Consider the following 21874-nt stretch of genomic DNA (forward strand, 5'->3'; position numbering starts at 1 on the left):
TACTTCACACAGGTACTTTGTGGAATTGGTGAGCCGTTAAGTGTAACATTTGGGCAGTTACCTGGTCTTAATGAAAACGTTATTTGGACGGATTTCAGGGAGTTTATTCTAATTTTCCATCGAAGGAACCAGTCTTCAATTAGGCTTAGCTCACTCTGCAGGAGTTCAGAAGCTTCATTTATAGATGTGCTTGTGGCTAAAACGGCTGTATCATCAGCATATGTTGCAACAGTGCAGTTGTTTGTAACTGGCATGTCGGCCGTATATAGGGTGTAGAGAATTGGTCCCAATACGCTTCCTTGTGGGACGCCTGAGTTGATGAGAAGTAGTGATGAACTATCGGTTTTCTGCTGCACGTAAAAGCATCTTCTAGCCAGATATGATTTGATTAATAAATAGTACGGAGCAGGTAGCCATTTCTTTATCTTGTACAACAAACCTTTGTGCCAGACTCGATCNGGTAACGCTGAAGTATTTCAATATTTGAGTTGCTAGCAGTTCCCCAAAGCTGTATAGCGTAGGTCCAAACAGGCTTCAGTATGGATTTGTAGAGGCGAATTTTGTTTTCCAAAGTGGTTTCTGATTTTCGACTAATCAGCCAGGACATTTTTAGTGTTTTAAGTCTAAGTTGTTGACATTTTGCTTTAATGTGGTTTTTCCATGTTAATCTGCGGTCGAGATGCAAGCCGAGATACTTCACACAGGTACTTTGTGGAATTGGTGAGCCGTTAAGTGTAACATTTGGGCAGTTACCTGGTCTTAATGAAAACGTTATTTGGACGGATTTCAGGGAGTTTATTCTAATTTTCCATCGAAGGAACCAGTCTTCAATTAGGCTTAGCTCACTCTGCAGGAGTTCAGAAGCTTCATTTATAGATGTGCTTGTGGCTAAAACGGCTGTATCATCAGCATATGTTGCAACAGTGCAGTTGTTTGTAACTGGCATGTCGGCCGTATATAGGGTGTAGAGAATTGGTCCCAATACGCTTCCTTGTGGGACGCCTGAGTTGATGAGAAGTAGTGATGAACTATCGGTTTTCTGCTGCACGTAAAAGCATCTTTTAGCCAGATATGATTTCATTAATAAATAGTACGGAGCAGGTAGCCATTTCTTTATCTTGTACAACAATCCTTTGTGCCAGACTCGATCGAACGCTTGTTGAACATCAAGAAATGCAGCAGTGCAGTATTTTTTGTTTTCAAATGCCGAAACTATATCATTAATAACCCTGTGACATTGCTCAGGGGTCCCATGACCCCTCCTGAATCCGAATTGGTATTCAGGAATGATGGAAAGTTCGTCTAAAATTGTAATTAACATTCCAGAGATACATTCCATGAATTTATATTCTTAGTTCAGCAAATAAACACTCCAATGGCAATCATAATACACGTTTGTTTAATCCATTTTTAGCGTAAGTAAACAATAAATATGTTTGTAGAGATAATATTTATGTCATCATTTTCCATGCGGAGTTTATCAAAATGCTAACAAAACATTTTGAGAAATGTTGGCTTTCGCGAGACATAAGGTTATATTTATTAATTTTCGGAGAAACAATTCATAGAACAAAAAATATTTTCCCATATTTTTTGGGAATTGGAATTCTTATTGGATGCTAAGCACATAATGCTGAAAAACTTAAGCAAAGCCAAACAAATGCCATTTTTAAGTGATAGTTATCTGATATTTATGCTGCCTCTTTGTAAGCTTCTTTCTTCCCATCAATCATGTTGTGGATACCATTAAATCCTCAGACGCTTAGCCTTAGTATCGATCAGGCTTTTCGAGTTGAGTGCGTTTTGTAATCACATCAGGCATTAAAAATAATCCACCAATCCCCATACTCGCCACACTTGATAAGATTCTGCAACCATTGAGCCAGCCACCGCAAAGTGCAATTAGTTTTTGGATGGCGCAAACATTACCGATTCTCACCTCTAAAATCTCTGCGGCCCAATAAGTACAATCCCTACTGTTAAACCCCAAAAAGTAGACCACAAACATGGAATGGTGATCCTGTGGAATGGAACAACATTTTGCAACGTAATCCGTTTTATGAAAACAGCAGGGGTAGGAGGCTACAGTTTATATATTTGTTTATACAAATAAAAACATCCAACTCCCTAACTCTCTCATCCATAGAGGCCTGGATAAACGAAAGCTCTTTCCGGTCATATTTGCATTGAGCTCTGCTGACCCTTCTCTGTGTCTGCGCTGTCAGAATTCATTCCCGTGGTGTGCCAAGTCCTTTGTCAAAATGTGGCTTAAAATATTTGTGTATATTGTGCAAATATTTTCAGGTTAGGTGCACGCCACACCATGTCACGCCACCGACTGTATTAGTGTCACACACGTGTCCTGTATACAGCCAGGATATACATACGAATACAGCTTTTGGATGGACGCTAAAATCCGTTAATGAAAGGCAGTTCTTCCAGCTCTTCCTCTCTAATGGAGATTTATTGTTTCTGCCACTCTGCCACATGGCAGATGCCACCTTCCGCTGCCATATAAACACATAAACACTGTCATATTTATTAGATTACTCGGACGTTACGTGTAGCTGTCATCGCTGATGCTGCCCGCTGTCAAGGGGGATTTCCATTTTTATGGAGTTTTTGGGGTTTTTATCAGCCTCCTGCCCTGCCCCATCATAACGTGGCGCGAGGTGGTAACGGTTACAGTCATGATTATGTTCGATAAGTGCAGAATAAAATGGAAAAAAGAGATGAAACTTTGAAATGGGTTATCCTCGTCGTAGAACATTAGATTTGCCGTTGCAAATTTTCCTCTACTCCCTCTAAGAATTCCTTTGACTAAAAAATATATCTAAATATTCCTCAAAACATTTTTTTTTAAATTTATTTTTAAAAAGTTTGCTAACATTTTGTCTAATAATGCATCTCTAAAAACAAAAGGTAAATATTCCAGCAACAACTTCCTATACCTCAATTTAGATTGAATCAATTTCCCTTGAAAAGTTTCCTCAACTTTGACCCACAAAGATTGACCCAATGAAACCACTAAAACAACCCCTTCGCGCCACTCAACTTCTCCACTCAAGTGTGGGGCCCAATTGACAAGTAAATTGACAATTAACTTAATTCCCAGGAACAGGAACCACAATAAACGATGCAAATACCAGGACAGCGGCTGTGGCTGTGGCTGTGGCTGCGGCTGGATAATTCTTAAACACAACTGGAAATGTATGTAGACTGCAGTTGACAGCCGAAAGGAGAATGCAAAAGGGGATTAAAAGGGTTATCTTCCCTCCACCGCGCCTCCACCATAAATTATGCACAGACACAAGCACAAGCCACAACAAAACAAGGAAAAACAATTAAGGGCTCTCCTTCGTCTGCTTGGGGATGGTGGGGCTTACAGGGGTGTAATTTATATGATTGACAGGCAATTGAATTTGTGGGCAGCAATGACTGCAAGACTGCTGCATCCACCCCACCTTATATTTGAGAAACATTTTTGAGTGCGAGTGCAACCCCTGCCTGGGCTGCGGGTTGCTCCTGTCAACTGGCGCCCAATGCCGTTTTGTTGTCCGTTTGGTAATTACGCTACTCGGTGCACACAGCACACAAATATCCCTCACATGAATGCTAATTTGGAATCCCCCGAAAACCAGAACCTGGAAAGCGACTTCATTGTGGTGTGGAGGGAGCATGAGATATTTCTGCGGGGAATGGATTTTGGATATGGGATTTGGGATACGGTTCTGGGGTGCGTGAGGTGGAGAGTGTGGCAATGCATTGTGCGTGCGGCGCCCAATGCCACGCATTATTTTCAAATGTCTGTCATTCGAATGAATCTGTGGCTGGCTTTTCCCTCGCATTTTTGTCTGGCTTTTCTCTCTGTGGGTTTCATCTGTTTGTGGCATTTGTGCGAAATTGGCTTTTGCAGAGGGAAAGCGAGAGAGAGCGAGAGACAGGAGACTCATATGCGTAGGCCAAAAAAGTTTGGTGGAAAATTGGTACGCGCCGTACCCTATGATGAGTTCCCATTTGTGGCTAAATGCGGCTAGGAATTTCCACTAAAGCATGAGAATGAGTATGTGGGGCCTTTGTGCCATAGATACAACCTCATTAATCAAAGGTTGATTAGGCACTTAATTCTACAAAACCCCTTTTATAAGCCATTCATTGCCATTCACCACAATCCATGAGGTGTTCCACATCAAACCCAATCGTACTCCAAATTACTGCATTTAGGTCACAGCACCATTGGGGGTGGCTACAATTTGACTACAAATTATCTAAATCTTGGCTTTATGTTAATCAATTTGACACTTGCTTAAAATTACCTTAAAACGCACTTCAAATTCAACAAAATTCAACTGGATTGCACCTGCTGTGCCATGTGACAAGTGAGAGAAATGTAACCTCTAATGTACATCTTAGAAGCAACTACTGATTCAGTCTTAAAAGCACTAGGATCTGGTCTTAAAACCACTGAATCAGGGCTTATAAACAATGCAAAAGAGTTTTAGAAGCGTCAGGAATGATTAACGAAGCAGAAATTACATTCCAACTGTCAAGCAGTAGATGATTGTCTCACTGTACTCATTTTATATGTCTGGATATATTTCTGGACTATTTTAATAAATCTCCATAGATGTCAGGCACTTGTAAGCATTTTCCATCAATTGAAGTCAAATGAATTGATAAATTTAAGGCGCTTGAAAAGAGCAATTGCCACAGCCACAAATCAAAGTAAAACTCAATTGTTGTAATTAAATGTGGCCCAAAGAGAGAGAGAAAGAGGGGGAGATGTGCTGTCTAACTCTTTGAGAGAGAACTTCCCCAGGGCAACGATTCGACTGAAAACTGGAGGAAAACCCTAGACTTGAGTCACGACATCCTTTCGTTTCCTCTGCCCCTCCTACACTTCCTTGCTCATTTTGTGCTGCTCTCAAAATCAGAGCGAGAGATGGATCACAGAGCAAAGGAATGCCATTTTCCCTCACTCTTACTCTCACTCTCACTCCCTCTCCATCTTTCTCATTTCTCTTTCTGTGTCACCTGCAGGAAAAAATCGAATCAAATTGAAGGCTTTTCCTTCTCCTATCCTACTTTGCAGCTATTGAAAATTATGCTGCAGTGGAAAAGCATCTTGAGAGCAAAAGCAAAACTCAAGAGTGTTTGCCATTTCACATACTCGTCGACAGGGGGGTGTTAGAAAAAGAAAAAATTTGTGGGTAGGAAAAACTCAAACCCAAAAGCAGGTCACATGGAAATAGATTCAAGAGATGATGGTGCATTTAGGTGGAAAAATACACCCAGGAAAAATTCCAATTTAAAGCTACGTTTACTGGATATCACAATGCTCATAATTTAGGCACTCCATCCATTAATTCTACAAAGATCAAAGTTCACTGGTGGTACGAACATCTGGTCAAAGTTTTTTGCCCCCTCCTCGTTCTCCGCTCCATTTGGAAAAACTTCAAAAGCGATTTCTTGAGGGCCTGCTGCCTGACTTTAATTATATTTAAACAATTTTTGACTTACACAATTGAATTGAGAGGCACAAAGATTGACCTTTCCACGCAAATACTCGTCGGCACTCGACTTAGTAAAGTTGTGGCTGTAGCCGGCCCCTCATTTATCATCTTTTGAAACTCATCTTGTGAGAAGTTGACATTGAAATGCGCTTCATGGTCCGCTTCGCTCCTCCGTTCGTTCACTTGTTTGCAGCCACTTTAATTGTTGTCTTCGTATTCATTATGAGGCCGGCTAGATGCTCTCAATTGTGGCCTTGGCTCCAACAGGCCTTGAATTGTATTTCAAAAATTGGTTTAAAGTCTTTTGGCTTTTTGCAATTGAATGTCAAGTGACGGCTCGTGTGTTTGGGCGGAAGTTTCCTTCCAATGATAGCCAAACATACATTTGAGTCATGCCATAAAATACATTTTGATGCGGAATTTAGTATTTTTGCTCTAAAGAGTGCTTCAAGGCTGTCCATCAAATTATTGTTTGATTTATTTACTTGCATGAGATGATATACAAGTGTTTATGGAATGACTATTGCATATAGAATCGAAACGTGCAGAGGAATATGTATACGGAAATACTGACGGAAAAACCCCGTAGAGTCGGCAAACGAGTGTTCCAGGCTCTATAATGTGAGAATGCACTGCTAACCAATTATACTGCTCATACAACAGTGTTGGAAGTATTACTTAGTGGTGTTGTTGCTAAATAAATTGAAATGAATCTAAATTTAGTAGATTACAAGTATTATCTATTAGATTAGTTGTATAGATAGATTTACTTATAGCAATCATGACTGTAAAGTGCACTGACCCTTGCACTAAATCATTTCCAAGAGAACTTCTAACAAACAATGGCAAAGCTTACAATATAATCTCAATTCGATACATACCACAAAGACGAACAAAGCCAAAGATTCACTTGAATATACCCTCCTCTCTCTCTCTCTTTCGCGCTCTCATTGAAAATAGTTAAACCGGCTATGTGTAAAGTCTAAACACAACTGAAAAACAAGCTGAGTGGCTGAGAACGTGTCAGGGCTTATCAATCCCCGATCCCCGGCAACCGAGAGCCACAGAAATTTCAAATAATTAGCTGATAATCAATTCTGCATATACTATACAAAATAATGATTTTGATTATCTGGGGGAAAACACACACAATACCATATATAAATCTACGTTTAATAACAGGCTAATAAACCGATAATCACGATGAAATTACAGCGAAAGATGCAGAAAATGTAATCTGTAAACTTTGCTACAACCAAAATCTTATCTCTGACAGCAACAAGATAAAAGTCGCATCATTCCGTTATCCAAAGAAAGAATAATTTACTTTTTGTGATGTCAAATAAAATGTAGAATGGGTTGCTGAACTTTTTTGGGTTCGAAAAACATGGCACGACATGCGGTAATCGGGGCAATTAACAGCTGCGCATTCAACAGATATCAGATACACAACAAATTAACGCGATGCTAATGAAAAAGCATCAACAGAAGCCGTCATCTACTGCACGTCATCTGCAAAGTCCCTAATTAACCTTCCTAATCGAAATGTATTACGTTCTTTTTGTTGTCATTTTTCTAGAGCAATTCAATTAACAGTTTTTCCACACACTTCTAATACAGGATTTCGCATCTACAGTTAGTTGCGCTCAATTGAACGCTAATCGAAATATTTATTATTCAAACGTCAAAAATCTCTCGACACTCAAAAGTTTGCGGTATTTAGATATTTTTGGTATTTGCGTACTCGTTTTGTAATTACCATGGGGGGGCCTAGAAAATTATCGAGCAGCCGCCAATGGAACTAAGCCACTAAGCCACACTAAGCACCACATCGCGAGCGTGAGCGTGACTTCCCATTTCGCGTTTCCCATTGAGTGCTCACGCGCACCGGCTGAATCAGTGCCATTAAAAATAATTAATAAATATTTTCTATGCGGTCCCTCGAGTGCGGTTTTCTATGTGAGTAATCCCCATGGGCAACTCTACGGCCTGACCCCAATATTCGATAGGTACTCAAAACAAGGCACTGCCGACTGATAAGGCATTCGGTTTATTAGATTAACTAGCTTAGAGGTGAAAAGCAAAAGTGCAACAATTGTATTGAAACAATTGAATGAATCGGTCATTTATTACTATTGTGTGTGATTCTTCAAGTTTTCCAATGCCTAAAATTAAGGTTAAATCAGTCCATACCTCGTTTATTTCTCACTTTTCACCCTTAGATAAAGTTCTCATTGCAATGTGGTTTACCTTTAAAGAGAAAGAGAAAGAAAATAAAATTGAATTAATTGAAGCGTAATAAGTTGTTAAAACACACAGACAAACAACACATGAATTTCTAAAACAATTAATCACTACAAATATGCTGTTAAAATTTGCCTACAATTCAATTAAGAAGCTTGGATACAAATATTTAATTATGTATAGAAATATGAATATTGAATGTAACATTTTCATGAATTTTAGATGCTCATTAAGCATTAAGCATATATTGAAGCCGTAAGTGCCACAGCAACAGCATCAAGGATAAGGGCTGGATAAGGCTGTTTGCTCGTTGGAATTGGAATACTCTCTGAAGAGGATGTTTGCAATGCAAAAGAATAAAGTATTTTCAATTTGATTCTGCATTATCAGTGTATAATTTTCAAGTCTTGCTCTATGTTTCTACCCAAATAAGTAGACCAGACAGATGACAGATGAATGCAGCTGCAGGACTTACATTTTATAAACTATTTTAAATTAATGTATCAGTCTTTTAAATATTTTAGGGTAAGTAATAATTCGTTCTCCTTCAGCCCAGCCAGCCTTCCTTTCTTGTTAATGTTCTCGTTGTTTTGTTAGCCATCTTGTCTGAGTGAAGGAGGCTCGCTCTCAACTATTTGCCAAGGCTGAAATAGCATATGCCATGACAAGAGTAGTAGTGGTAGTCCTGGGCAGCAGCAGCCACCACACAAGTAAGTCCGCACAACATGGAGGAGAGGGAGTGAAGAGGGGCACAGGCCACTCATGTAAAATTATGAATTACAGATACAGATGTTGCTGGAATTGCCTGAAAGGGTGGTTCGTGTTGTTGTTGTTACAATTTGCTGTTTGGCTTTAGTCCAAAATTTCAATTAGGTTGAGTAGTTTGCAAAAGAAAGGAGACCTTCCTCCTCCCGACTGTAGTTTGAACATCGCACAGATACTACGAGTCCTGCACAGCTTCAACTGCGAATGTTAATTACGCAATTGACTTGACAACATCAACAACTAAAAGGAGTTCCTCCTACACTCTGTATTTGTATCTGCACCTCCTGTAAGACCGTTTGTATGTTGACTTATATAATTATGCCGTTTGGTGCCTCCTTCAGGATTTGTACCTCTGTGCATTCGACCTGTTGCCAAGGGTTTTGGTGGGGTAATTATACATACCACCCACAGCCATTGAAATTTCCGGGTTTTCTATTTATTTTATTTTTTAACCATTTTTGGGTTTCCCAATTTGCATGCAAATGAATTTCCTTTTGTTTTCAGAACCCAAACCTACTGCTGCGTGTATTTTTATTAATTTACTTTCTTGAAATTTACATTTCTTTCATTCATGAATCTGTTGCAGTTGTATGGCATTGTTTTTCTGTTCTTCCAAAGATTATTTTCATTTTCTTTAACCGAATGGTATCTCTTCAAAGATTTCTCTGTGTTGTCTTTCCATTGTCCATGCTACAAATTTCAAACAGAAATGGAATACGTACTGGATTACGTGCCTTGTAAATAATTTGCTGGCATTTGTAATTACAGGCGGAATTTTTCAAACGTTTTCTATTTCATTTCGCTTCGTTTCCATTGAAACGAGGCTGTGGGAAATGGTAATATTAATGTCCAAGTTATTTAGCGAGTCAGGGTACTCAATCAAGGCATTCCTCGAAAACTGCAAAAGGCACGACTTTGGACGAGCGGAGGTCTGCTTAGTAATAATGTAGAAATTAAGTATTTGTTGGCGGATTTGTTTTACACATGTACTGGGGGTTTTTTGTACCCAGTACTCGAAGAGTAAATAGGGTATATTGTATTTGTGCACAAAGTGAATGTATGCAACACACAGAAGGAATCGTTTCCGACCCATAAAGTATATAAATTCTTGATCAGCATCAAAAGCCGAGTCGATTGAGTCATTTCTGTCTGTCCGTCCGTCTGTCCGTCCGTCTTGTTGAGCACCTGGATCTCAGAGACTATAAAAGCTAGAGCCACCAAACTTTGCATCCAGACTACTGTATGCTCACACTGTTACAAGTTTATTTCAAAAATGAGCCACGCCCCCTTCCGCCCCCGCAAAAGGGCGAAAACCTCCCAAATCTACGCCTTAATCTACGCTAAAAACGCCATTCCGTAGGGAATGACCATATCTATTAGATCACCAAATTGGGATTATTATAGCCACAATGAAGAAATTAATTTGCAGTGGCTAATTCCGCCCCGTCCCGCAGCTTATATTTGTTTTTTTTTTCACATTCTCTCATTCACACTCTGCTTCTGCTGTGTGCGGCCACTGCCTCTGCCGCAAGTCTGCAGTGTGTGGGTCTAGGGAAGGGGGCGAGCTAAAGGAGCGTGTTGGTGTGAGAAGTGTTGTAGATGACAGATGACAGATGAAGAACAAATGTAAAATTTGACAAAACACCGCTAAGGTGCAGATGTAGTACTGAGTGCCGGGTATACAAATTGTGACGCGTAAGAAGCGTCTCACACGTCCCGTCTCGTTTAATTTTAATTTTAGTCGATTTAAAGTCGACAACAGAAGATAAGGCAACGTTGCAAACCATCTTCGATTCATTTGTGTTTCTTCAACCAAATCTCTATCAATTGTATCATAAATACTTTACCCCAACCACAAACAAATGAATTAATTTATGCAATCAAATGCAATCCACAATCATAATTCAAAGAAAAAATACAACTAATAAATAAACCAAAGCAACATATAATAAATTATAGACTTATCAAACCTGCTGATTGTCAATTGGGTTTATTTTTAGAGCACAACAAAAATATATAGATGGTTGAGAGAGAATAGAGGTTCAGAGGAAAGGAAGGTAATGCATCTTATCAGAGTATTAGTTTATATTGGGAATACAATTAATGATGAACACCTGAGACTCCGTGGCGCAACGGTAGCGCGTCTGACTCCAGATCAGAAGGTTGCGTGTTCAAATCACGTCGGGGTCATCTAAGATGTTTTTTTTTTCTAACGATCTTTATTTGTTTGATCCAGTAACGACATTCCTACGATTTACATATTTCTATACTGAATATTCTCTGCAGAAGTCTCGCTTTTTATCACCAAACTTTCGTAGTAATCTGTTTTAATCCATTTGAAAGTCACTCGTTCATTATAAGGATTAAAAGTCCTACATTACATATGACTCCGTGGCGCAACGGTAGCGCGTCTGACTCCAGATCAGAAGGTTGCGTGTTCAAATCACGTCGGGGTCAGTCAACTCAACATGGGTAAATTCCAAAATATATTTTTTTTTCCTTTTTCGCAAAGAAGATCTTTTTATCCCTTTCATGATTTATTTGATTGAATTTCGCAGTGGTTTGTTTGGAAAAATAATTAAATAAAAATATTTCGTTTCAATTGTTCCTTTGTTTCGGATTTGTTATCCCCTTTCCATCAATAGTAAAGTTTATAAGCCATGAAATATTTTTAAACGGATATGCTTTGAATTTGATATTAGTTTTTCCGGCGGAAAAACTCTGAATTTCCACCGTTTCCCATTTTGTGGCTTAAAATTTCTATAAATGTATGTATGTAAATCATTATTTATTATTTGTCGGTTTTTCAATAAAATCTGGTCTATTAAATTTTCATTTGTGGTCATTGAGGTGGCAAAATATAGTGAAAATTATCTTTTAGTTTAGAAAGCGCGTATAAAGCGCATGACTTTAAAGTTGCCTTTAAAGTAGTAAAATCTTTGCGTTCAATTATCTTCCTGTACTAATTGCATTGCTTGTGTTGTTTTGTTTTTTTTTTTTCTTTTGTTTTGTTCACATTGAACCCCCTCTTTGGCAGAGAAGCATACTTCCTGTAGCTTTTACACATGAACATTTATGAAAAAAAATATCTTTAATACATGTGTTAGGACTAGGGTACCAAAATTTGGTACTTAATAGCTTTGGCAATGATTGGGTCTAGGGCAATTCTCATAACTTTAAGACTTGAAGCTTTAAAACAGTTTGAAAAAAACTTGAAAAACTTATTATTTGTTTGGCATCTACAATCTTTACAAACACAGTATACCCTCTGTTCTTGCTGTAGAATTACTATGGTACCAAAACGTCCCAAGGGTGAAATTAATTTAATGTTGTCAACAATATTTTTGCGTACTCTGTGACAAAAACCTAGAAAGAAGTTGAGGGAGGATAAAGGGAAAACCATGGAGAGAAAAGAGGTGGAAAGAAGGAATGAAGAGAGAGAGAGAGAGAAGTTGAGTGGAGCGAGGGAATTGTAGTGTAGAGGTCCCTTAACGGGTTGTAACTTTTAATTAAAACCCCTTGTTGAGGTTCCCCTCCTTCGCCTATGTAGGATCTCCCGCTCGCCCATCGAGCGAGTTGTTCCTTTGGTTTTTCTGTGGTTTTTGTTGCTGCTATATATTTCTGTTAATTTGTGGTAATCGTTATTCATATAGGACGAAACTTTATTCGTAGTTACATTTCTGTGGTCATTAAAACGTTTTCAAAATGTTACCCAAAACGATGAAGTTATGGGGTTAAGTGTTTCCCACAAAATGTTTATACTTTGATAATTGTTTGGAGATTCTCCAAGGAATACATTTGGTGTGAAATTAAGCATAGTTTTTTGTATCCCTTTAGTTACGATTGTGGGACAAAAGGTTGTGGGTCTCGCATGGCTACAAAAGATTATAAATCTTGATTTGTAGAAGTTCCCCTCCATTCACTAATCAAAGCTGTCTGTTTCAATTTTCCTCGCGTTTTCTTTGTTCGAATTTGTTAGACAATTAAACTTGATCTTCAACTTGAAAGATACTCCAAAACTTAAAAGATTGATGACACTAGTACAGTGTACATCCACTGCCCGTCTTAGATGGTGGTTGGGGGAATAATTACTAACGAAATCAGTAAAGTTGTTTCTCTACTGTTGGATGATTGTTTGATAAGCCCACGCTGGATGGGAGCAGTAGCAGAAAGCAGCGACTGCACAGGGTATAAAGTGTGGTGTACTATTTCTAAATAAAAGAGAAGAGAGCAAGGATAAAGGATTGCGAGTGAAGGACAGAGTTGATGAAGGTCCATTTTCTAGATAGGAGAAAGAGCGCGAAAAACTGTCCGAGCAACTTGCACTTTTCGTCGTCGTCGTCGTCCATTGGTCATTGTCCTGCAGTTCCTTCATTCTTGTTTGCCATTCTACGACTCAAAGATTTTTTTTTGGCTATCCTGTGGGATCCTGTTGTGCAGATATACAGCAGAAACTTGCAGCATGGCAAAAGTTTCACAATTAAAAAGGCAACGACAGCAGCAGCAACATTTTAAAGAGGACGCTGGACAGAGAGGCTGGCCAGATCTGTTTTGTTTGTTTTGTTTGTAGAACATTAAATTTTAGTGAAATTCATAGTCTATTTTATGGCCGATGGGGAAGTTTTTCCCTCGACTCTTTTTTTCCGAAAAGTTTCCCATTTTTTCGCGTCTGTATGTTTTCTGTAGTTTTTCGTTTCCTTTTTTTGTCTTCTCGGTAAAGACGGAAGTTGTTAGCATGAAATCTGATTTGGGGAGGTGCTGGCCACTGCAATGGGGAATACTCTTACTCGTCCTGGCTTTTGTTTGAATTCTGTGTTTGGTTTAGAGTTCTCTTCTCTGTTCTCTGTTTGGTCGAAAGTCATGGTCTTTGTGGCGGTGGGTTGGAATGGACAATGGGGTTGAATGAACTGTGAAAATTGGGGGTTTGGGTTGGCTTTTGGCTATAGATATGTCTGCGGATTTGTTTTGCTATTTTACAGACTAAAGAGTTAACCGAATGAATGGTTAGTGCACGGTTTTAAGCCGGCAATGCAGCAACCAAGAGCCTTTAACGCTCAAGAACTAAAAAATGTTACCAATTATTTATTTTAAGCATATTCATGGTCTTTAAATCCTTCCGTTCTCGCATTCAAACCCATGGAATAACCTTAGATTATCCTTTTTATATATGTAAATATATTTCTGTAAAATTAAACTCCATTTTTATGTCCATTTGCATACAAAATTAACATTAACCCTCATCACGTTTAGGTACAGTCAGAATCTGCATCTGGTGTCAAGTAATTCTAATTGATTTGCCAAAATGTCATGAATTTTCAATTAACATCTCTAATTGTGAATACATTTCTGTGTTAATGTAAGCGTTAGACATCCAGTGGATAATGGCCTTCACACTTTAAGCTAAAATTCTATTGTTTCACACACGAATGAAAATTGATGGTGAAATTTTAGTTCGTGCAATCTCTGTACAGCCAGAAATGAGAATTTATTTACAAATTCAATAAATATGTGGGCTGCCGCTTTGTGGATAATCCCCCCCAATCCACAGAATCTGTGTCCTATCCATGGCCTAAACAAAGTATTAATTTATTTTATTATTACTCTTTTTTGGCTCTCTATTTTTATTGTGATTTAATTAGCAAATAATTATGCGTTCAGTGTCGCGTAATTCGTAGTAAACAAAGTAATTTGAATTATATCCAACATTTGCATTATTTGTCAATAAAAAGAACGAACCAACAAATTGGTTTCACATTAAATTCCTGTTCGTTCTTTCAAATGATTGTTGAATTTCGATTATAATGTGACAGAAAATGTGTGTTGTAATGTGTGGGTATAATTCAGGGAATACGTAGAAAGGGTTTGCAGCCCCCCAAAAAGGGTTTCTTTTTTGGCAATCCTTGAGATTGAATTACATTTCTTTTCAATTACACGACACTTTTCCAAGCCAAAAAGGGCGGGCTCATCTTTCAGACAATTTAACTCCAAGAATGAAAAGCCCTTGAAGGCCCAACAAAAAAGGAAACAACACTGGAAGAAGGAACTTTTCCACCCAGAATATCCGTATGAAACATTAATAATCATTAGTTCTCTCGTGTGTCCCGTTGTAGCACAACATGTGAAAAGTTGTTCCAGAACTTTCATGTTATTTGTACATTTTGTTGTACTTTTTTTTTGCTGTTTCTTCTGGATTTTACAATTTGTCGAAATTCACTCAACTGTGGGACGGATAGAAATATGAAACAGAAGCCCCGAAAAAGAGGAGTAAGGCGAGAGAGGTGTGTATAAATAGAGGAGAAACGGGTATGAGGCATGAGATTGCATGAGGCACGGGTTTAAGGTCTCTAAACATGCCCCAAAGCCAAATTCAAGAGCCAAGGTTCAACATGAAAATTTCAACATTTTTCACATAATTTTTGCGTTTGGGTTTTCCTACACTAAACAACAAAATTAGGGTCGGTATACGTCCCCTTTTTTGCGCGCCGTGGGCGTGAAATATGCGATGTTGTGGCAAGGGTATTCTTGATTTCATTGGGGCTTCGGTCCACCCCTTTTTTTGTTAACCCTTATCAGTGGAACATTTTTTTCAAGGATTACATTCCTTTAGCGGTTGGGATTGTGGCTGGGTCTTATTTATGCCATTGTTGGTTCTATAATTTCTGTTTTTTTTAATCATAGAAAATTGGATTGTGACCAAAGAAAGTGAAGGTGAAAACCTTTTACGAAAATTATATTAGATATTTTCATAGAAATTTCACGTTTGAAATGTAATATTTATCTGGCTTTGTTGAATATTCGATACTTTTTATAAGGGTTGTCTAACCTCAAAACATCTTCCCGATTCGCTTCTCATTTCAAGGGTTAATCACCCATTTCCCCTTTTAAAGGCTAGATCTAATAAACACCCTAATTGACACACAACATTTTCATGCCCATAACTGTCTCGCTGTCTCCCATAATAATTAGGATAATTATCAAATGTAACACGAAATACAAACAGACAAGCAGAAATTTCTACGAAAACAAACAGAAAGTCGGAAAAAAGAGGGGAAACGGATGGATAGACCTACCCCAAAAAGGGGGAAGGAAGATGCCGAAATAGGGATTGAGAAAGAGAGAGAGAGATACCCTCAATAGACGAGGGACGAAAAACATTTAAGTAAATAAAATGTACAAAAGAATTTACCGCATTCCGTGCCGCTCCTCGAAACGAAAATCTCACTGAATGCAGCAATCGAAACATTCAATTAAATAAAACCACAAAGATGGGCAGAAACTAAAGATACCCTTTGCTGAAGCGTTATTTCAATATTTCACCATTAAATGATGAACAAATATTTAAAAGTTCCCATTCTAAACAAAAAACGGAAAATACTTCGAGTACTGCAAAATATTATATCTGCATACGTAATGCTTTTTGGAAAGTGTATAAAAACAATAAAGGAAATTACAATTGGCTCCGTCTGTGGTTACAGAGTTGTAAAAGTGGGAACCAGCAGATGGGGCAAGGGGAACAGCTGCTGCCACTGCTAGTAAGTGTATCGGCGTCAATGGGGCAGACAGACCTTCAGTTTCTGCTTCTGCTGCTGCCTCTGTCAGTTCCTGTTTCACTGTTTCTGGGTGCAAATGACAAGTCTGTATACAAAACTGTCGGCATGTAATCAACATTAATGTTGGCTGCGAGGCGATGCAATGCGATGCGAGTAGTTGCCAGGCGAATGAATGAATCACTTTGTCCGCGCGACACAAGAGAGTGTGCATTGCCTCAAAACACACACAGAGAGAGAAAGAAAGATATAGGGAGAGAGAGAGACAGAGTAAACATGCTGCTGCTGCTGCTGCTGCTGCTGATGCAGCTGCTGTCGTCAGTGCCGCCACAACAGCAACATGAGCTGCTCATCACTTGCAACATGATTACCAACATGGGCCTCAATGCACCATGCACTGCACAGTGGAACAACACCCACAAAACACCACGATATCTTTCTACATGTTCACCGTTCGTCATTATGTACCCCACTGTACCCCGCATAGCCTGCAACCAGAATCAGCCTCTGCTGCTGGCTGCTGCTTATTCCTCTGCTGTTCCTATCCACGCCTCGGGTCTGCGCTCACCCACTGACGCCACCAGGCACTTGTCTGACTGACATTAATAAATCGCTTTTATAGCATCTCCCGGAGCCCAGGCCAGACCCCTCCCCGGACCCTTAGCTCCGACTCCACTTCGTTGGGTGGGTGGGGGTAAAAGAGAAACCAAAATCTGCTGCACATGAACCGACACGTCGGCTCTCGCGTCGACTGCAATTATCTCTTTTGCTCTCAGAAGCACCTTTCTGGTGGTGCTGTGTACTGTTTGTTCAATGCAGGGTACGTTTAATTGGAAGGTTGACCAGTTCACACACAATTCTCTTTTTCTTCTTACAAATATCTTTATCTTTTGTTTTTGATGTCAGGAATAATAGAATAGGAAATGCAGATACTCTACGAATGTTTTCTGGGCCATTATGCCGCACCCTATATCCTTAAGAACTGTTATGCTGTTTCTCCCACTCATTGTTTTTTCTAATGCGCAAAGGGGTCGGCATTCGGGGCCGATGCTTTATTAATTCCACATCAATGCCGGCGCTAGGCAGCCACAGTTCAATGGGTTTTTGCTACCCCCTTTCTATGCTGGCGCTCCATCTAAGTCTCTCCCTTTCTCACTCACATATACAAAAGTATTTATGTAAGTAGTATAGTTCTGGCACAAAACTGCATTTGATTTTTAGTCTTCTTGTGACTTGTATTCTTCATTGTTTTCGAAGGCTGTGAGATGAAATACAACAACTATAAGCAGAGACAGTCACAAGATAGATTATACAAAAGGTAAGGTAAGGCCCTGGCTATAGTTTTTGTTCACTCTCCAGCGCTTTCACCATTTATAGACTTTGCGAATTCTTATACATATTTCTTTAAATTTTTTCTTACACTCCCACTCTCTTTTTCTTCCGTTCCTTCCTCTTGAATATAACTTGCACAGCCAGACAGCACTCGCCAGAGATGCAGTCTAACGGCTGTTTTGTTTACACTCTGCGCTTCCACACACACGTACACAACATGCTGCACACATGGACATTCCTGCCGCCTTATCGAACTTCACATCGATTTGATGATACAGTGGCGGGGCCCATAAAAGCGTTGATACACTGCCGGGCCCTAAAATTGTTGACAGTGACAAATCTGACCCTGAATGTTCGTTGCTTTTTTTGGAAATGGTTTTAGTAAGAATGGGTTTTATTTTATTTTTTTATATTTGTCATACATGATAAAAACCCTATGTATGTACATATGTGTCTGTACATAGAAGATCTATAGATAACAGGTCTTGTAAGTGACAAACGCACACAATTGATAAGAAACTCAGATGACGACCCACATACATGTAAGTATAAACACATTTTTGGGAAACAAAAAGGCTACTTATGAAGAGCAAATACTTATTCTTTGGCTTCTGGCTTGTGGGTTCTTCTGGGCTCCACTAGGCTAAAAATCAATTTCAATTTTCCTCCACAAACACACAACATTTCCCACACCAAACGATTATCAATTTTCCCACAATCTCCCAGACAGCATCTTATCTTTCCCATACAGAAGCTACTTGTACTTATTTCTATTAATATTAAATATTATAATATGCAAATTGTATGCAACAATCTAATGCCACACACGCATATACACACATTCAGCTCTGTAGCATGAGTGGGTGGGATAGGCAGCAGAATATGTAGGTCTCGGGGGGCAGCTCGGCTTTTCATTAATCTCCAAGGCGGCATCACATTGTGGAATATATTAGGTTGGGTACGCTATTAACATTTAAATTTGATTTCAATTTTGTCAACTCGGAGATGTGCTAGTCTGCCATGATGTATAAAAGATGATTGGTCCATCAGTTTGTGGGTCTTGGAATACATATTTTTAGCACCTCCTGAGAGATACAGAAAATCCAAACCACATTCAAAGCATTTGTTATGTAAATTGGCCCCCAAAGTGAAGTTATTCGAAGGCTGCCCCTTTCAAAATGCATAAATCTGGCGTTTTGTAAACGCTTCGAGCTGTCTGCTCTCAGACTATGTCATAAATATATAATTTTTAGTGTAATTCGGGGATTTAAAAGTGTGGGAAAAGCATCTCTCAAGTGCAATTGAAACGCATGCAGTCCATAAATAGATTCAATCAACATTTACTTATCAAAATGTATCTATTACACTGCATTGCATGACACATTTCATTTGTTCCATCATTCAACATTCATTTGTAATTCTATCCGTAACTTTGAGAGTAACTCTAGACCACCCCATCCACAGTACTGTATAAATGAACTCTTTTTTCTTTTTTTTCACACGTTCGAGAATCAGCAGATATTGGAGTACTTTCTGTGTGGAGTGTGTCTCTGTTAATGAAATGAGTGAGGCGTACTATATCCATTTTATATTCGAATAAAATGACACTTTCCATGGACTCCCGCTCCCGTGTGGTATGTGGATCTGTGTCAAGTTCATAATGCGGCCGTTTTGGCCCGTTTGGCTGGCTATCAAAAGCCACACACCACATAACAGAAATACAAAACACAACAAAAGTGTAAGCATATTTCACAATCGACACACGACTCACAGATACACAACCCAAACGGAACGTATTGGATCAGCAAATGTTATTTATTCGAATCACATAAATCGTAAGAGACAGACAGAGAGAGAGAGAGAGAAAGAGAGAGAGAACGGAATATGTGTTTTACAGGGTAAGTGATGGGGTTCCGTGGGCTATATTGTTTTCTTAAGAGGCAGGCAATCAATAACCGCGCAATTCGACTTCCAGTGTCCATGGTAAAAAATAAGTATGTATATCCATTACCTTCTGTCAAAACGATTGAATCTTGGAGACCAATACTATGTAGCACTTTTTCAAAGCTAATCAGTTAAATCAACGAAAATGTAAACGATTATTGAAATTAACAAAAGAAATTAAAATGAAACTCTTCTTCTTTTTGCTAAAACCTTCTGTTAGTGTTATTTTCTAATATTTATTTATATATTAATTAATTCGAAAATAGAGTACTTTTCTGTTCGCATCACACCCCGATATGTGTCACATTTTATATTGTTTGCATATTCGTGCAGTGACTTTTGTTCTCTTGTGCTGCTCCCTCTCTCGCTCTCTCTTCCTTTTTCTCTGTATTTTACAGTATCTGTTGTATATATTTTATTATTTATTTGCAAACGTAAAATATTGTTCGACTTACGCATTCACAAAACGAAGGAACACACATGGGAGGGGGCCTCCGTCAAGAGGGGAATTCTGGTCGGGTCTATTGCTCGAGCGAAAGTACAAAAATAAAACACACACTGTACCTGCAAATAGAAGAGATGAACATGAGAAATCGTTAGCATCGTTCGGTAAGTAAATAATATTTAATTGTTTGGCAAATGTTTGCACATGAAAGAGAATGTCAATGGGGAATGTCAATAGAGATTAGGTAGATCTGGGGGAAAGGGTTGTGTTCTCTCACAGTTTAATAGAGAGAACCCATCTAAGGGTGCAAAATCATTCAAATCGTATGAGAAATAAGGTCAAATTGTACCTACAATCTACAAGATAATGTGCTTTAATTTGATCGAGCTTTAAATGTCACTTTTCGAGAGTTATGTCTGACTCTTCTTTTAGTTTAAAAGTTTCAATTAGCTTTTCTTTATCAGCTTGTGTTTAAAATTCATACAACATTTCAGAACTGCCGTTAATTAATTGATTTTTAATTACCTTTGACATGAAAACCCCTTCCCCCATGTCACCATAAGCAGCATGAAAGCGAAAGGATTATAAGAATCGAACCCCCGCTTTCGTTTGCACAGCATGAAACTGAAGTTGAAACATTTATGAGTAAAGTTTTATTAAACGCGATGAGAGAGCATTTTAAGAACCATTTAGAAATAAACGCTTGACAGCCTTAATACCAGCATCCACCCTGGCTCTTGGTCTCAGGAGAGGGATCAGGTTTTCAATGGAAGTTGTTTCCACTCTTTGGTAGAAAATATCGTTGGTCTGTTTCTGTGGCGTTTGTGGAATTTTCTTTAAACTTTTGGGTGCGATGGATATCATTAAATTCGAGATGTACTATTTTTTAGAATATTTAGAACACTCACAAACTCTTTTTTCTTGCCTAAACATTTTATTTCTTCGTTTTAAACATTTCCTTCTTAAAACACTTTATTTTAAACTCTTTTTTCTTTCCATTTCCTTGCCTTTGATCTTAATTCATTCTTTTCGTTATTTTCAGTATTGCTATTTTGTTGTGGCAACTTTTGCTATTGTATCGCTGCTGCTGATGCTTTTTACTCAATCGCTGTTGCAGTTGGCATTGCATTTGACTTTCCAGTCTCCCTCTACCTTTATATCTACTCACACAACAAACAACATGCGTTTGGTTCCACATTTTCTAGCGCGTGATAGATTTTTGTTTTCGGATTTTCATGACGTATTTTTAATTGATTTTACCGTCAGAAACATCTCTCAAAGGCACTACCAGAACCGTCCATCAATTGCACTTTAGGGAGAACTGTTCCGAATCGAATTCTACTCCCCGAATCAGCGATTCAATAGTTGCCACGGCTTCCCCTCCCCTGTTGCATGCGACGGCTGCTGCTTCTGCTGCTGATTAGTCGTTGGAAACTATCGTTGAAAAACATTCATTGCGAATTGCCATTAAATTTGGCCAATTGTCGAAGCAGTTAATTGGTTTTTTGGGATTAGCTGAGGCATTACTTTCAGGCATCGAAAGCAGAGAAAAATAGAGAATGAGAGAGAAAGAGGAGAGTCCTGCGGCAAAAACAATAATTAAAAGCGTGGGCTAAAGTGTGAAAAAGTCATTTAAAAGCGATTTTGTGGGGGCATGCTATGGAATGGAGTATGTTAGGGAATACATTTCATAGGACTCTTACAACACTGATGTATTCAAACCATCTAAGAAAATCAGAACTGCATCATGTAATAGTAATATAATTTTATATTAAAAGTTCACTCTATAATTCAGTATTTATCATATTTAGTTTTATTCCGAAAAGCATTTTCTTTTCTCCTGAAATATATATACAATTTCTGTGCCAAAAAGGCCCAAAAGACAAAGCGCTGAGTATCCTCGTATGGGCATCTAATTAAGTCAACACCTTTCAGCAACCTTGCCCCATTTGCACCCATACCAAACACACGCATGCAAGGGGTGGCCGCAGATAAATGGAAAAACTCGGGACGCAACACAAAAGCCAGTTAGAAAAGCCGGAAAGTTATGTTTTAGTTTAGGTTTTAAGTATGCGACTGCGAGG

General features: G+C 38.7%; 1 protein-coding gene and 2 non-coding genes across 4 annotated transcripts in view; 2 read left to right on the forward strand and 1 right to left on the reverse strand.

Moving 5' to 3' along the window:
- The window catches only part of LOC117586316 (furin-like protease 1), a 147717-nt gene that overhangs the window by 96705 nt on the left and 29138 nt on the right, over positions 1 to 21874 (reverse strand). The window lies entirely within an intron of this gene.
- Trnaw-cca lies at positions 10641 to 10712 on the forward strand. Its single transcript has one exon. It is a non-coding gene; the product is annotated as a tRNA-Trp (tRNA).
- On the forward strand, positions 10908 to 10979 carry Trnaw-cca. The gene has a single exon. It is a non-coding gene; the product is annotated as a tRNA-Trp (tRNA).

This window comes from Drosophila guanche, unplaced genomic scaffold, assembly GCF_900245975.1.
Source record: "Drosophila guanche unplaced genomic scaffold, DGUA_6, whole genome shotgun sequence".
In the NCBI taxonomy this organism is placed as follows: domain Eukaryota; kingdom Metazoa; phylum Arthropoda; class Insecta; order Diptera; family Drosophilidae; genus Drosophila; species Drosophila guanche.